This window comes from Xenopus tropicalis, chromosome 9, assembly GCF_000004195.4.
Source record: "Xenopus tropicalis strain Nigerian chromosome 9, UCB_Xtro_10.0, whole genome shotgun sequence".
NCBI classification, from domain to species: Eukaryota; Metazoa; Chordata; class Amphibia; order Anura; family Pipidae; genus Xenopus; species Xenopus tropicalis.
In genome coordinates, this window is record NC_030685.2 from 24,450,133 (window position 1) to 24,458,256 (window position 8,124).

Here is an 8,124-nt window from a genome sequence, read left to right on the forward strand (position 1 = left end):
AGACACTTCTACTCAATTAGTCAACCTCATTAAGGACACCTGTCTTAACTTGTCACCTGTATAAAAGACACCTGTCCACAGAATCAATCAATCAAGCAGACTCCAAACTCTCCAACATGGGAAAGACCAAAGAACTGTCCAAGGATGTCAGAGACAAAATTGTAGACCTGCACAAGGCTGGAATGGGCTACAAAACCATTAGCAAGAAGCTGGGAGAGAAGGTGACAACTGTTGGTGCGATTGTTCGAAAATGGAAGGAGCACAAAATGACCATCAATCGACCTCGCTCTGGGGCTCCATGCAAGATCTCACCTCGTGGGGTGTCAATGATTCTGAGAAAGGTGAAAAAGCATCCTAGAACTACACGGGAGGAGTTAGTTAATGACCTCAAATTAGCAGGGACCACAGTCACCAAGAAAACCATTGGAAACACATTACACCGCAATGGATTAAAATCCTGCAGGGCTCGCAAGGTCCCCCTGCTCAAGAAGGCACATGTGCAGGCCTGTCTGAAGTTTGCCAATGAACACCTGGATGATTCTGTGAGTGACTGGGAGAAGGTGCTGTGGTCTGATGAGACCAAAATAGAGCTCTTTGGCATTAACTCAACTCGCTGTGTTTGGAGGAAGAAAAATGCTGCCTATGACCCCCAAAACACCATCCCCACCGTCAAGCATGGGGGTGGAAACATTTTGCTTTGGGGGTGTTTTTCTGCTAAGGGCACAGGACAACTTATTCGCATTAACGGGAAAATGGACGGAGCCATGTATCGTGAAATCCTGAACGACAACCTCCTTCCCTCTGCCAGGAAACTGAAAATGGGTCGTGGATGGGTGTTCCAGCACGACAATGACCCAAAACATACAGCAAAGGCAACAAAGGAGTGGCTTAAGAAGAAGCACATTAAGGTCATGGAGTGGCCTAGTCAGTCTCCGGACCTTAATCCAATAGAAAACCTATGGAGGGAGCTCAAGCTCAGAGTTGCACAGAGACAGCCTCGAAACCTTAGGGATTTAGAGATGATCTGCAAAGAGGAGTGGACCAACATTCCTCCTAAAATGTGCGCAAACTTGGTCATCAATTACAAGAAACGTTTGACCTCTGTGCTTGCAAACAAGGGTTTTTCCACTAAGTATTAAGTCTTTTTTTGTTAGAGGGTTCAAAAACTTATTTCACTCAATGAAATGCAAATCAGTTGCTATCTTTTATTTAAAGTTATTTTTTCGATTTTCCTTTTGATGTGCTATCTGCCACTGTTAAAATAAACCTACCATTGAAATGATACTGTTCTGAGACTTTTCATTTCTTTGTCATTGGACAAACTTACAAAATCAGTGAGGGGTCAAATAATTATTTCCTCCACTGTATGTGTTCCTCCTGCCCAACAGTTACCTTGTCTCAAACCCATACCCACAATGATGGTCTTATGCCTTTAAAAGTGGGCTTTGCTTTTGGAGAGGTCTCCCCTATAAAAAGCTATGGTGTCTGGTCAGACATTTATAACTAATAACCCTTGGTGTGGAGAAAATGGCTGCACTTGCACAGAATGAATTCTTGGTAGGAGGGTGGGTAATGTGACAGGGTCAATCCCTTGGGGGGCACCCCAAAACTGGGGCCCCACAGCAGCCTGAGCCCATCAGTCACTCTTGTCTTCCAGCAATGGGGTCATTCAGAACCCTGTGACTCAAGCTGATTCTCAAAGTGCTCTGCCCGGTTATTATTTGGCCTTCCCACTCCCAGGTGCCTGGGGGTCTCTAGGACCTCTGTTAGCCATTTGTTCTTTTTCTATTTCCAATAAGCTGTCTGGATACTATCCCTGATATCATTCTTTATTGCCCCCCCAAGTCAGAGTTTGGGGTTTCCTAGGATGCCTGAGTGGAGGGGATGTTGTGTGGGTGCAATTATAGCTGTGTGCATACTGTCCCTGATGGAATTCTGCGGCTGCTCAAGGACTAGGAAAGGACATAAGATTGTAGCCAATCACCACTGTGCCACAATGCCACCTTATCGCAATTATATGGAATATTACCCATCTTTCCCACTGCCACGTATTGGCATATTGCTGGGCAGAGGTTCTGTGCATGTACTGCTGATCCATGTTACAGAGGTGCTAGCTATACAACGACAGGCTAATGGCCATAACAGAGCAGCTACATTTATGTAAGGATAATCAGAGTAGCCCAGTAATTAGTGCTGTCAATCCAAGGCTGATATCTCCCAGCATTCACTGAGGCCTCATTATCGCTGGACACCACTGAATCTACATCATTATGGCCGACACACGAGCAAGGCATGGACCCACCATCTGAGTGCAATTTAATTGGCATGTCCCAAGGGAGCCATGGGTTCCTTTTCACTTTATTGCTCAGTAATAATAGCAAGTAATAGGCATAAAGGAAAAGTGCCTGGCACTGAGCCTGCTAATGAACCCCACTGGCTGGAAATGGTGCCATCCCTACCTACCTGCCTGCTTCCTTCCTTCCTGCATGTGATTGGTAGGGTTGCCACCTTTTTTGTGATATCGGGTGAGGGAGTAGAAATAGGGTATTATAAATGAAATTGCCAGCAAATGTGTAAATCTCTAGCTGGAGATTTACCAGCTGGGCCAGCCAACCCTAGGGCAGTTCAGACAAGAGCATTATCAATATAAACATGGCTGACAGCATGCACACTCCAAACGCTAACGGGGCAATTGGGAAAAATGGGGAGATGGGGGGGGGAAGTACTCTAGGCCAAGGCTTATGTATTTCCTGCTTATTTATAGCCATTTTGAAGGCCCAGTGGTAAAATAATTAATTCATTTCATAGGTTATTCTGAGTCCTCAGTTCCTAACACCAGTCCCTACCCTCCCTATAATTACCCCCCTGCTTGCTAAACACACAAGCCATGCTTAGAGTTAGGGAGCTAGTAGATCCAGAATGGTGCTTTGTTTCAATATTCTCTCTGCTCCAAGGGCAACAATAAAGTCAAAGTTGGCCCCTGTTATGTACACTATGCCTGACCGGTATAAAAAAGAAGCCCTTTTTATGCTTGAAGCAAATTGAATATTTGGGTTCTGTAAGAGGCTAAGGGTTTCCTTTGGGATGATTTTCCCACCAATGGCTTCTCAGCTTCCCACTAGCAGTCACTCAAGTGCCACCTTAGCTCTAATCTGATCCTTTGGAGATATCCCCTGGCCCTCTGCTTATTTGTGCGGCGCCATAGTATGAGAGATGGGTGGGGGTGCAGGTGCTAAGACAGGTCCCTTGTGAGCTGCTAATATCTTTTCCAGCACCAAGTCCTTCCAGCAGCCCCTCCCACATGTCACTTTCTCTCCCCTCCCATTGGTCTAGCTTGGAATGGCAATGGCCTTGATATGGCCACCCGTGATGCACAAATATACTGATACCTGAGGCGGCAGGCCGCAGCTACACTATCAGTACAGAGAATGTCTGCCGTAAGCACTTGACCTTTGGGAAGAGATGCAACTAAGAGTATGAGCAGCTATGCAGACAACTAATTGGTTCAAACCAATAGAGAAGCCTATATGAAATCAGGAAAAAGAGAAGCATTTGCTGGTGTACTCGCCATGGGTTAAGCACACTTAAAGAAGAAGTAAACCTTTCACAAAACAATTAACTGCCAATATAATGAATTGTTTAATAACAGCACCGCCTGCTGGTCAGTTCCTGTAACTGTACAGTCAGAGAGAGATACTTTCAGAAGGAAAACAGAGAAGTTTCCTAATGTTGCTCAGAAAATAAATCAGAAGCCCCAGATGCCCTTTTCCATCTCTTTCCTGAGCAGAGCGACATGAGGACACTTCTCTGTTTTCCTTCTGAAAGTCTCTCTCTCTGACGGTACAGTTACAGGAACTGACCAGCAGGCGGTGCTGTCGTTACACAATTCATTACATTGCCAGTTAATATAAACTTAAATAAATAGCTCTGAAACTGTAAATATGATGAATGTGCAAAAGTGCTTAGATAAGCAACCTGCGCAATTTTACCCCTTGGGGGTTCCATTCTGTCTGTGAGTGCAAAGGGAGCAGACTCGGCCGAGCAGGACAAACAGATGCAGTCATTTTAATAATTTATTGCTTCAAGCAAAGTTTCCATGAATCCACAAATAAAATGTAAAAAGTTCAGATTTACAGTAAATTCCAAAATGGATGTTTTTGCTCAGGTATCGCTCTCACCTTGTAAACTCAACCGGCGGGTGTGCAAAACGCTTGATCAAACATGGCTGCTGCACAAAGCTAACAACGGGTTACCCATTACTCATCCAGAGGCTAAGAAAAAGCAACATTCCTGATCTAGATACATTAAAGGGAAACTCCACCTACATTTCCTTTTGCATGAGTGTCATTTAAAGCTGCTTTCCAACATTTATTACAATTTTCCCATTTTAAAGTTACTTGGAATTGGAAATGAAAGCAGCATCAGTCTGGGCCTTTCTATTCAAATATCCCTAGAGATCATAAACTGCCAGATTGTGCCAACTGTACTGTATTTGAAAGTTGCTCAAAATTAGAGATTTGAAGAGTTCCCCTTTAATTCGAAATCTGACCATACATGCGTGTGTGTGTGTGAGAAATACCTTTAAAATAATCAGTTGCATTATTGTCTTTTTTTTTTTTTTTAATTTCCCTTATCACGTGCCCCATCAGCTGGTTGGCCCAGAGTAAGCCAATAACTAGTGCTAACTAGTTCCAGCCCTTGCACAGAACACAGCAGAGATCCAATAGGGGCACTGGCAGGGGTCCAGGCTGCCCAGAAACGTCTATGGAGAGGCAAATTCAAGGGTTTTCCCCTGGACCTATGAACTGTAATCAGGGTAAATTCTCTGTGTTCCACTGCCCTGAGGGGGGGGACAATGTTGCTAGGCTGGGGTATTACTCACACAGGAGCACATACAGATGAGCAGCCCTGCAGTTTCCTTACTTTAAAAGGAAAGTGGGATTGGTCGGGCTGGACTGCAGGAGAGGGCTGTTTTTGCAGAGGCAAAATAAAGGCGGAGCTTGCATGGCGGTTTCCTTACAGGAGATGGCGCAAGTACAGGTACATAGCTCATTCTTCCTTTTATACATTTCTATTGAATCAAAATCCAAAATAATGAAGTTCATTTCAAGCTGGATCTTTCCTAGGTTCAACCCAAATGAGCTCAGTGCAAAGGTTCCTTCTCAGCAGAAGTATCATGTCTGACCCAACCCCCCCCCCCCCCCATATCTATGCGAGGCTAGCGGCTGCAGTTCATGCATAGACAAACCCCTGCTGCCAGCTGCATTACTGTAGCGCCACAGACTGCTGGCCCCACTGCAATCAGGCAGCTCACCATGTACCTCAATGGAACATCTCAAGCCTAGGTTACAGCAAGCTGTGAAGCTTAGAACATCTCCCTCACAACCAGGGTCTTCTATGCTTAACAATTAAATTGATCCCCAGAACATTCCAATAAAAGCAGGAGAGTGTGAGGAGCCACCAGGCAAGGCTCTAGGTCTCCCATAAGCAGTAGCCAAAAGCATTCATATCTGGGCTAGATTTTGGCCTAAAGGCTTCCTGTGCTAATGGCGGCCATCTTGAATACACACCATTATATGGCTGAGGGTATCGCTGCTTACAGGGAAATAAAATCTAGACTTAAAGAACTTGAAACTTCCTCTCATATCCCGTAACTACCATAAACATTCACTGGGTTCCATGGGAAGCTCTCTGTTCTACATAGGACTTCTGTTATGTGGGATTCATGCCATGATGAGCAGAACCACCATTAGCTCTTTAATAGGGGGCTACAAGGGGCTCCATCAAGCACACTGCCCCTAGAGGCCATAAACTGATGCTGCAACTGGACACCACAGGCCAACACACCCGAAACATGGGACTGAGTTTGACCCAATAAAGGGGACAAGCAGGGTTGAACTGATCAGTACCCAGGATCTGCACTGGCCTTGTATTCTCAGTTACTACCCATCTATTGTAACCTCGCCAAGGCAAGCAACATGGCAGCTCCAAGGTATGCAGAAATCCAGATACACACGGGGGGAGTTTTATGGAAATACAGTGAGCCATAATCTATTACTTTCCTAGGCATTAAAGGAAAGAAATGGAAAGTGCAATATAAGGAAAAGGAATGAATGTGCTTGTATGTTGCATAGGCGGGCTATCGGAACAATAAATGTGTAACTGCATTTCTCTGCTGCATTAGAAGTATAGCAAGAACGGTACGGCCCATCTTCCTATCCCAATAATAGCTGTACGAGTTACTCTTAGAAGTACAGTAAGAATGGTACGGCCCATCCTCCCTTCCCACTATCAGTCATAATAATAACTGGACAAGTTACTAGAGGAGGGTTATGAGGCCCAAATGCAAACAAGTGACCTACAGCAGGAGTATTTGGGGGGCACATGAAGTGCAGCTAAAAGGTCAGAATTTATATCGGTACCTAGTTAACCCTTTGCAGAGACATGTTGCACGAGGCAATGTACAGCAGCGCGGAGCAGTAGTAGGGGATATAAGTTGAATAAATATGTATTATCACCATATGGAGTATAACAGAAATCTAACGGCTTGGCTATTATTTAATAAATAAGAAATGTCAGGAGTCCAACCCTCATAGTTATAATAACAGGCTACATGGGGTGACAGTAGGCAATCCACTCATGTGACCTGCAGGATGACCAATCAGAATGGGGAAGATTGTGCCCTTCATAAGCATCAATGGGGGGGGGGGGGGAGAGAGATCCCCAAATGTATAAAGCATGAATGCATGGCAGAAACACAAGGCCTTTTAGATGGGGCTGATTTACTAAAATTCATAAAAAAAAAATGTGGGGTGATTTTTAAAATCAATTTAAAAGAGAGAGGAGGATCCTACTCGCTTAGCTACAGGGAATAATGGATGATGCCACGGAGGCAAAAATATTTCACCATAGAGTCAACATTTTGTAAACGCAGAAAACAATTTTAGCTCAAATCTTAGTAAATGAGCCCAATCCAATAGAATGAAAATTCTCTAGATATTTATCAATGTATAGTTTATATAGAAACTGAAGTGAATTCAGTTATACAGTGCGCCAACTCCAACCTATGCGCTGGGCCTAGCAAAGCCTGGCTAAACCATTAGCTTTCACTTTGCCGTACGGTCGGTAACACCAGTGATAATAGTACGGGCTGTAGGGATAGGAACTGCCATCCTGTAGGTTTCCCAACTTTAACAGAACTTTAAGGGAAACAATGGTTAGGTTCTGGCTACTATAGTCCTGCTGGCTTTTATTGTTTTATATAAACCTGCCCTCAGCAACTTTTCAATTAGTCTTCCTTTTTAATTCCTTAGGAATATTGATACCTCTTGGAATCAGCCTGTTGTTGGGGTCACTGACCCAGCAACAAAAAGGCAGTTGCGCTACTATGCCCTTTTCTATTTATCTATCATCATAGTTTCAGCTGCCCATCTATGGAAATACCCCCGACACATATCTGGCCAGTTTGGGTATCCCCCTGGGGCAGGGATCACATGAGCAAGTGATGCAGCCTCTTCCTATGGGCCAGCACAGTCATCGTGATCCGATTGTTGGCCCAGGGTGAATCAATCACATCGGTCTGATATGGCCCAGCATGGAGGTCACTAAACATGCGGATCTTTGTGTATAGACAGCTTAAACTGCTGCCCTGTTGCTAAGGAAAGTATGCCCTGGCAACCAGGTAGCAAATGAAACCCCAAACTGGAGAAGTGCAGGACAAAAAGTCAATAATACAACATAAAAAAGACCAAATGCAATTTGACCTACAATAACAAAAGCTCATTCTAAAGTGAACCGCCCCTTTAACATCTTTACTTTCCTGAATTAGTCTGTTGAAAATTGTCCGTAATGGGTGTATCCATGCATTATACCTGAGGGCTAAACTACACCATAACTGCCCATTCTGACATGGGCCATGATGGCCAGTAAAGGCCCAGATCCAGTCTTTCAGCATTTAGTTTAAGTGGATAATCTCCAGCTCATTGGCCGGTTGCATAGAACCCTCCTTGGTCTGATGGGGGCGGCAGGAAGGTATTTTCCCTTTATAAAACAAATATAACATTGTTATACACAATATCCTGTAAATGATATCCTTATAAAAGGTGCTTAGTGATGTTGGCTATA